Genomic DNA, 10,688 nt, shown 5'->3' with positions numbered 1-10,688 from the left:
TCTATCTATCTATCTATCTATCTATCTATCTATCTATCTATCTATCTATCTATCTATCTATCTACATATAATTTTCCCCCTCCAACTACCCTAATACTGACAAAGGTCTCATGAGTTACAAATATCATCTTTCCATGCAGGAATGTAAACAGTTCAACTTAAATAAATCCCTTATGATTTCCCTTTCCTGCTTACTTCTTCATGCTGCTCTTGAGTCTTGTATTTGAAAGTCATATTTTCTATTCAGGTCTGGTCTTTTCATCAAGAATACTTGAAAGTCCTCTATTTCACTGAATGTTCATTTTTACCCCTGAAGGATTATACTCAGTTTTACTGGGTAGGTGATTCTTGGCTGTAATCCTAGCTCCTTTGACTTTCAGAATTCCATGCCCTCTGATCCCTTAACATAGAATCTGCTAAATCTTGTGTTATCCTGATTGTGTTTCCACAATGCTTGAATTGTTTATTTCTGGCTACTTGCAATATTTTCTCCTTGACCTGGAAACTCTGGAATTTGGCTGCAATATTCCTAGGAGTTTTCCTTTAGGAATCTTTTTCAGGAGGTGATTGGTATATTCTTTCCATTTCTATTTTACCTACTGGTTCTAGAACATCAGGGCAGTTTTCCTTGATAATTTCTTTTTTTTTAGGCAAGTGGGGTTAAGTGACTAGCCCAGGGTCACACAGCTAGTAAGTGTCAAGTGTTTGATCTGAGGCCAGATTTGAACTCAGATCCTCCTGACTTCAGGGCCGGTGCTCTATCCACTGTGCCACATAGGTGCCCCACTCTTGATAATTTCTTGAAAAATGATGTGTAGATTCTTTTTTTTTTATCATGGCTTTCAGGTAGTTCAATAATTTTAAAATTCTCTCTCCTGAATCTACTTTCCAGGTCAATTGTTTTTCCAATGAGATATGTCACATTGTTTTCTATTTTTTTTCATTCTTTTGGTTTTGTTTTACAATTTCTTGATTTCTCATAAAGTCATTAGCTTCCATTTGCTCCATTCTAATTTTTAAGGAATTATTTTCTTCAGTGAGCTTTTGAACCTCCTTTTCCATTTGGCCAATTCTGCTTTTTAGGAGGCTCTTTTTAAGGTGTTATTTTCTTCAGTATTTTTTGGTCTCCTTTACCAAGCTGTTGACTTGCTTTTCATGATTTTCTTGCATCACTCTTATTTTTCTTCCCAGTTGTTCTTCTACTTCTCTTACTTGCTACTCAAAAATTTTTTTGAGCTCTTCCATGACATGAGACTGATTCATATTTTTCTTGGAGGCTTTGGATGTAGGAGCTTTGACTTTGCTGTCTTTTTCTGGTTGTATCTTTTGTTCTTCTTTGTCACCAAAGAAAGATTCTATGGTCTGACCTTTTTTTGTGTAGTTTGCTCATGTTTCTAACCAATTACTTGAATTTTAAAACCTTTTTAAAGGTAGGGGTCTGCTTCCAGTGTGGAGAATGTACTGTCCCAAACTTCAGGTGTTTTGTGCAGCTGTTTTCAGAAGTATTTCCAGGGACCTCTAAATTTTTCAGTTCTTCCAATTTATTATGATCAAGGGTGAGGTGTTTACTCTTTTCCTGGCCTGTGTCCAGGTCTATGAGTGACCACAAGTACTCTTTTCTGCCTGAAAACTGTGAGGAGGATTCTCTCTCCACCACCACTACAAGCTCCACCATACCAGCACTCCTTCTCACCCCAGAACCACCACCAGAACTGTGACCCAGATCCAAGCAGGGGCAAAGCAAGAGAATCCTGCCTCAGCACCAGCAAAGAGATCCCTGCAATCTCCCTCTGATCAGTTGCTTGATTCCCCCTCAGTCTGTGGCCCAAGAGCTCCAGAAGCAGCCACTATCCCAAGCTACTCCAGGACTGGGGCTGGATCAACTTCTCTCTCACTCATGGTCACAGACCTTTCCTACTGACCTTCTAAGTTGTCTTTGACATTTGTGGGTTGAGAAATCTGGAAACCACCACAGTTGCCCATGATTCAGTCCTCTGAGGCATGTTCCAGTTTCACTGAGGCCTGGCCTTTGCCTGCGTGCCCACACTGGACTGCATTATCTCCCAGTCTGGCATGATAGACCTTTCCAATCAACCATCCAGGTTGCCTTGGGCTGGAAATTTATTTCACTCTGTCTTTTTGTGGGTTCTGCTGCTCTAGAATTTGTTTAGAGCCATTTTTTACAGGTATTTGGAGGATTTGGGGGGACAACAGCTCAAGCAGGTCATTGCTTTCACTCAGCCATCTTCATTCTGCTCCCCTTGCCTCTTTTATGTGAGATAATTTACCCCATTCTATCTATTCCTTTCTCCTCCTTCCAGTACAATACTCTCTCACTCCTTAATTTTATTTTTTACATATCATCCCTTCATATTCAACTCACCCTGTGCCTTCTGTGTGTGTGTGTGTGTGTGTGTGTGTGTGTGTGTATGTGTGTGTATAGTGAGAAAGATCTCCTGAGTTACCAATATCATCTTTCCATGTAGGAATGTATACAGTTCAACTTTCACAATTAAATTATGAGTTCTCTTTCCTGTTAATTTTTTCATGGTTCTTTTGAGTTGTATTTGAAAGTCAAATTTTCTATTTAGCTTTGGTATTTTCATTAAGAATGTTTGAAAGTCCTCTGTTTCATTGAATGTCCACTTTCCCCCTGAAGAATTATGCTCAGTTTTGCTGGGTAGGTGATTCTTGGTTTTAATCCTAGCTCCTTTGACCTTCAGAATCTCATATTCCAAGCCCTCCAATCCCTTAATGTAGAAGCTGCTAAATGTTGTGTTATCCTGATACTTGAATTGTTTCTTTCCTGTCGCTTCCAATATTTTCTCATTCACCTGGGAACTCTGGAATTTGGCTATAATATTCCTAGTGTTTTGCTTTGGGGGTCTCTTTCAGGAGGTGATTGGTGTATTCTTTCAATTTCTATTTTACTTTTTGGTTTTACAATATCAGGACAGTTTTCCTTGATAATTTCTTGAAAGATGATGTCTAGGCTCTTTTTTATTTCTCATGGCTTTCAGGTAGTCCAATAATTTAAAAAAAAAATTATCTCTCCTGGATCTATTTTCCAGGTCAGTGTTTTTTTCAATGAGATATTTCACATTGTCTTCTATTTTTTTTCATTCTTTTGGTTTTGTTTTATAATTCTTTGATTTCTCATAACGTCATTAGCTTCCATTTGCTTCATCCTAATTTTTAAGGAATTATTTTCTTCAGTGAGCCTTTGGACCTCTTTTTCTATTTGGCTAATTCTGCTTTTTAAGGCATGCTTCTCCTTATTGGCTTTTGGACCTCTTTTGTCATTTGGGTTAGTCTATTTTTAAGGTGTTATTTTCTTCAGTATTTTTTTTTGGGTCTCCTTTAGCAAGCTTTTGACTTTGTTTTTCATGATTTTCTTGCATCATCCTCATTTCTCTTCCCAATTTTTGCTCTCCTCTTACTTGCTTCTCAAAATTCTTTTCAAGCTATTCCATTGCCTGATGCCAATTCCTTACTACTGAAAGCACCAAGCAAAGAAAAAATTGAATTAAATACACCCACCTTTTATTTATCATTTAATATTCCATGGGAATCATAGACAGCTATTTTGTCGGGATCATCGTGTGTGTGTGTGTGTGTGTGTGTGTGAGAGAGAGAGAGAGAGAGAGAGAGAGAGAGAGAGAGAGAGAATTAACTTAGAAAGATAGACTTTAATTAGGTTGTACAGAATTATAAATACCAAAGATAGGAGTTGGTGTTTTATTCTATTGCCAAACAGTAGTCATTAGGGGTTCTCATGCAGGGGAGTGACATGACCAGATCTGTACTTTGGGACTATAAATAATGTTGTAGCTATTTGGAGGTTGGATTGGAGAAGGGAGAGACTGTATGGAGGAAGACTAATTTGAAATCTATTGAAATAGTTTGGGTAGACAGGTATGATGGCCTGAGCCATGTTGGCAGTCTTGAGAAAGAGACAGACAGGAGAAATATTGAAGTGAGAATGACAAGATTGAAGACTATTTCCGTGTGGGACGGTGATAGAGATTGTAGAGTCATTGATCTACTGGTCTTGATTTCATGGGATGCAGTCGTACCGTCTTATCCACATTGTTTAGTGCCACTGTCATGATCGAATATTAAATTATGTGGGCCCTTAATTTGTATCAGGAGGTTTTCTATATACATTTCTATTATTTTCTTTTATTGTGCAATCTGAAGGCAGTGCATCTGTGAATTCAATGGAAATGCCTCTGATTTGATCACTCTGGGGGTGTGAGCAGAGTGAGCAGATCAGAAGCTTGCCTTTGGAGACAGAGTGAGGCCAAGCCCTCTAATTACAATGTCCAAATACCCAAAATTCCTGATTGTGTATTCCTGCATGTTTTCCCACACATTTTCTTTGTACAGCTATTGAGTCATCTATGAAACCCAAGGGTTTGAGATTTGTTTTACTTACTGCTGGCACAGAATGTCGGCGTTCCATTGCTAGGCAGGCTTATTATGTTGCCTGATTCAGTCCTGAGGCTTGCTGATAAGGTTTGAAGGTCTAACTCCTGGACCAGCCAGCTTGAGACAGAAATATTCTTCGTGACTTGGCTAGCTTTAATTCTACCTCCAAGGTGGCTGCATTCGTATTTCTCTTTGTATGCTCAAGAAAATTGCTTAGTACACCTGAAACATTTCTAAAATTTCAAAATCATTTAAATAATTCATAAGCCACAAGCTGAATCTGGTTTAATTCAGTTTCATTTTCCAAGAGATTTCTTTCCTTCTCTTGACCTCTTAGAGAATATAGGCTTCCCACTGCATTTTAACATCACCAGGCAGCTCAACAAGGACCTGATCCATGCTTGGTGATTGATTGATACTATTCATCCATTCTTATTGAGTAAGAACCTTCTGGGAATGAAATCTAGGGTTAGTATGGGAAGAGCCATGAAAAAGAATCCTGCAAGAGGAGAAGGGATGGTATTTTGCTTACTCTACTTGTTGAGTGTTCTAATTGCTAGGAGGTATTTTGCCTAATATCAAGATTAAATTTGTATCTTTACTACTTTCCAGACTGTTCCAAGTTCTGTTCTCTAGGGACAAGCAGAGCATGCTAAATATCTCCTTTAAGTTATTGTTGTTTAAATAAATAAAGAGCTATAATGTTCTCTCTGACTCTTCTCTAGGTTAAAAATCTTCCTTTCCACAATAGATTCCCCCGTGGGATTGTTGTTTGTCCTTCATTTTAAAAGAGGACCATAACAGGTAATGCCAAGACTTACAAATGAATTGGATTTAAGTGAATGCAGGCTGCACAAAGTCACCAGCCTCAGCCCGGATTCTTCTGTCATGGATTCGAGGCCCTCTGCTGTCTGAACTGCTCTCAACTGTACCCTTTCTAGACTATGAACAGCTTTCCTAAAATATGGTGACCTTAGCTGAGTTCAGTAAGTTGGATAGATACGTTCTGACCAGAACAAATTGCAACTAGTCCTTCTGAACAAACATGGCAAAATACTCCCAAATAGGAGGATTATAAGAATAATTGACTGTATCAATAACAAAAACAACAAAAGAGCAATTGACTGTATCAATAAGAAAAACAACAAAAATCATATGATTATTTCAATAGATGCAGAAAAAAAAGCTTTGACAAAATCTAACACCCATTCCTACCAAAATACTAGAAAACATAGGAATAAATGGAGCTTTTATTAAAATGATAAGTAGAATCTACCAAAAACCAAGAGCAGATAAATGAGAAGCCTTTCCAGTAAGGTCAGATATGAAACAAAGATGTCCATTATCATCATTATTATTCAGTATTGTGCTAGATGTGCTAGGTATAAAGACAAGAAAAAGAAATGGAAGGAATAAGACTAGGCAATAAGGAAATAAAACTCTCAATTTTTGCATAGAATATAGTGGTTTATTTAGAGAATCCTACAGGATCAACTGAAAAAAAACTATTTGAAACAACAACTTCAGCAAAGTTATAAAATATGAAATATATAAAATGAACCCACACAAAATAACAGCATATTTTTATGTTATTAAAAAAGCACTAGGAAGAGATAGAGCAATTCCATTTAAAATAATTGGAGATAATATACTTGGAAATATCCCTGCCAGGAAGCACACCAGACCTATGTGAACACAATTACAAAATACTCTTCTCCCAAATACAGATCTCAATAATTAGAGAAATGTTAATCACTCATATGTAAACTGAAAGAATATAATAAAAATGACAATACCGCCAAGATTAATTTACTTATTCAGTGCTATACCAATCAAAACATAAAATGATTTTTTATCTGTTGTCATTTAGTCATTTCAGTCACATCTGGCTCTTTGTGACCCATATGGGTTTTTTGGGCAAAGATATTGGAGTGATTTGCCATTCCTTTCTTCAGCTCATTTTATAGATGAGGAACTGAGGCAAATAGAATTAAAGGATTTGCCTAATGTTACCCAGTTAGTGAGTTCATTTGTCACCTCAGACACTTACTAACTCTGCCCTGCTTACTGTGACAGACAGGAATCCTAACCTGCAGTTGAAACACAAAAAAAGTACAAAAATTTTTGCAATGATGATTCCACTCACCATTGGTACATGGGATATACACATGCTTATGGGCAACAAGAAACCCAGTAGACCTGAAGACAAAGAGCTCTCGTTGTGAGAGAATTCAGCAGATATCTCATGCAAACAACAGCTTTGAGTGAAAAAAGGCTGGACAATGAAGGCTAGATTACCAAAGTTGGAGCTAGATATATGTTTTTCTGGAGTGGCTGCAGTGATAGAGTGCCATGAAACTGTTGTAGGTTTCCAATAAAAACTAATATAGTTAACAATCTTGCATGCCTCCACAAAGGAGTAAATGAAGGAGTCAGGACAGTGTGATTGCCACTTTCAGGAAAGCATCTTGCCACCATCATCAGTGCATATGATCCCACCATTAAGAACCCTGATGAGGTCAAATAAAATTTTATGAAGACCTAGAGACCCTCATCATTAATGTCCTGAAATAGGACAGTTTTGTAATTCTGGGTAACTTTAATGTCAGAGTAGTCAGAGACTATTAGACATGGCAGAGAGCTCTTGCCAGAAGTGGAGCCATAATGGCAATGGTCACTTACTATGGAAAAATTGTGCATCTTATGACCTTCTCTTCACCAACACTGTCTTTCATTCACCTAAACACAATAAAACTTCATGGATGCACCCTTGCAGCAAACATTGGCATTTAATAGATTATGTCATTATAAGGAGAAGAGACAGACAGGATGTGATAGTGATGTGGGCAATGTGTAATACAGAATGCTGGACTGATTATAGATGTATCCTCTTCAAACTAAATGTGCACATTCAACAAAAGTGGAGGCCTCAAAGCAAAATGAGTACTAGAAGACTTCATGTCACTGAGTTAGATAGCTTCTCCAAGAGTCAACAGTTTGTTGTTACCTTGGAGAGAAAGCTGAGCCAACACATAATTGGCAGTGAAGTGAAACAGAAGAGGATTGGGCAGCTTTCAAAGATTTGATGTACATCATTACATTACTCTCACCTGGGCCACAACAATCTCAAACATCAAGATCAATTTGACAGAAAGGATGGGGAAATTCAGAAGCTGCTCAATGAAAAATGAGAGCTCCATGGGATCTACCACCAGGATAGTTCATCTGTCTCTAAGATGGCAGTGTTTAACTCTATCAAAACCTTAGAGAGATGTAAGATTCTTGGTTCAGAAAGAAGGCAGATGAAATTCAGTTTTGCACTGAGAGTAACAACCCAAAGCACTTTTATGATGCCCTGAAAACTATTTATGGGACAAAGAACTATGGCACATCTCAATGTTCAGCGTTGATGGTGCCACATTGATTAATGATAAGGACCTGATCCTGAAATGATGGGCTGAACATTTCTATTGTGTTCTTAACAGATGGTCCTCATTTCAATGCTGAAGTCACTGACTCTTTACCTCAGGTTAAAGTCAATCCCTCTCTAGCTGAACTTCCAACTGAAGAAGAGGTTTGGGATGTCATTAGCCTCCTCTCATGTGTCAAAGCACCTGATGCTGATTCAATTCCAGATGAGATTTATAAGACAGGGGGTCCACTGCTCATACAAAAGATGACTGAAATCTTTCAAGTTATATGGAAAGAGGAGGTTATTCCCCAGGAGTTTAAGGATGCCTCCAATGTGCATCTCTATAAGGAATAGGAAATAAGTTGTCCTGTGACAATCACAAGGAGGTCTCTTTCTTTTTTTTAATAAATTTATTTATTTTTAGTTTTTAACATTCACTTCCTCAAGATTTTGAGTTCCAAATTTTCTTCCCATCTCATCCCTCCCCCCCACCCCAAGATGGTATGTATTCTGTATACCCCTTCTCCTAATCTGCCCTCCCTTCTATCTCTCCCTCTCTTCTCTTATCCCCTACCCCTTCTATTTTCCTGTAGGGCAGGATATATATCAATACCCCATTTTCTGTATTTCTTGATTCCTAGTTGCATGTGAAAACAATTTTTTTAACATGTGTTTTTAAAACTTTGGGTTACAGATTTTCAAGGAGATCTCTTTCTTAGTCACTGGCAGCAAGATTCTTGGCATAGTCCTCTTTAATTTACCTGAGAGCCAGTGTGGCTTCAGAAAGGGCCAAGGGATGGTCTTTATGGTGTTTGCTGCCCAAGAACTCCAAGACAAATGCCAGGAGCAGAACAGGGGTCTCCACACAGGGTTTCCTATTTTGTAAAATTATGGATTGGGATTCTGGGCTTTAACATCCTTTCTTGCTCTCAATCTATGATCTGATCATCCTATGATATAATGTAAATTTGATCTCAAACATACCATGGATTTCCTCCCAACATCTTTCCCTTTAGCCGTAATAAACATTAACAGTTAATATAAATAAGAATAATGATAAACTAGATAGTTTAAAATCTGTAAGTTGCACCCTTCTTTTTGTTTATTTTCTGTTGTATCTGAAAATAATTACAGTGTGGGCAATATTCTTAGCCTGGTTTCTGACCCATCTTTCTGCCCCTCTCCTTTGCAGGCTTCCCACACCCTGAGATGCTCTGGCACCCTTGGTTACTCAGTTCAATTTCTAGTCATATTATCTCAGCAAAATGGCAATAAATGATTGTTGTGGATTTTACCCAGCATTAATGAGGAAAGAATTGGGATGCTCAAAAAGAAATCTGCCTCTAGTTGTCCTGGTGTTTGCTTGATTAGAAGAAGAGGGGATTTTAAATGGAAACCAAAGGCAGGCATGGAAAGTTGGAAGTAAACACCAACCCCCCCAGTGCTGCTCTTTTCCCTTTCTCTCATCATTCCTAGCAGTTAATAAAAGCGTCATCTATTTGTACCTGCCTTTTGCCTTAGGAGACAGTAGAGGGTAATGACAATATTTTACTATCTATTTTCACATTATAAGCTGTTGTTTCCAAAGAAAGCCACAGCCCATGTATGTGATCCGATTATTGTTCTCAGGGGATGGCAGTCACCATGGCGATTGTAATTACACAGCTTCATTAACTTTCTACATTCTACCTGTTATTGGGGGGGTGCACATTAAGAAAATTTGCATATGCAGGAAATGAATGTCATTTGTGAGGAGCTAATGTCATTAAACATTTCAGCAGCTCCGATCTCCAGTGAAATCTCCTTTTCATTGTGTTCTATCCTGGGCCAAATCTGAACCATTTCCAGAGCTCAGTAAGTGATCATTCCCTACCCACATATTGCTAAGAACACACATGTGGACTGGGGACTAATCTGATTTATCTTTAAAGGATCACTGACATCAGAGTCATCAGGGAACCAAAGCAGCTACTCCATGTTCTGCCCTCTTAATTCAACTTTGCTTCTTGAGGACAGGTCCTGTTCATTTTTCATCTTTGCATTTCCAGGGATTAGCATCTAGTAGATGCTCAATACTAAATTGAATTCAGTTGAAGTGAAATAATATGGCCATGGTGTGAGTTGGGAGAGAGGGGGAAAGAGGTATGCATGTGTGTGTCCAGTTTTAAATGTTTGGTAGAACCAGTGACCCACATTTTAAATAATCAGTTTTGTTAAATAAGTATTTTCAACCACTGTTGCCCAATTTTGCCAGTAGCCTCTCATCTAAATGGAAAAATAAATAATTCCCCATCTAATTATTAATGAATGAATCAGGAAACAAAATAAGAGGCCCAAGAAGGCAACATGACAATGTGTTAACTCTAAGATCTTGAGCTAAGAAAGACCTTGGAGATTATCTTTTCCAGTGTGTTCATTTGACCCATGAGCTACCTAGTTACAGTGAAATGAAGTGACTTGCCCAATGTCATATAGGCAAATCAATGTCTGAGCTGTTTCACATCCAATCTATATTCCAGGATGCCCATGCTGCTCTTCTTCTCAAAAACAGTCAGTTGCTAGACTGGGTCAAATATGAACCCACTCAACCTAGCTTTGAAGGGGGGGGCACAATCTTTCTCCAACCTACCTTTCCAGTTCTTGCTAATTTCATTTCCCTTCACTCATGCTGCATTTTTAGCCAGACTAGACTACTAGCTGGCAGCTAGGTGGCACTACAGTGGATAAATTTCCAGTCCTGAAACACAAAGAATAATTTTCTTAAGTTCAAATCTGGCCTCACATATGTATTAGCTGTGTGACCCTGAGAAAGTGACTTAACCCTGTTTGCCTCAGTTTCTTCATC

Source organism: Vombatus ursinus, unplaced genomic scaffold (genome assembly GCF_900497805.2).
Source record: "Vombatus ursinus unplaced genomic scaffold, bare-nosed wombat genome assembly UNPS02014799.1, whole genome shotgun sequence".
NCBI lineage: Eukaryota > Metazoa > Chordata > Mammalia > Diprotodontia > Vombatidae > Vombatus > Vombatus ursinus.
Note: the sequence above shows the minus strand (reverse complement) of the source record.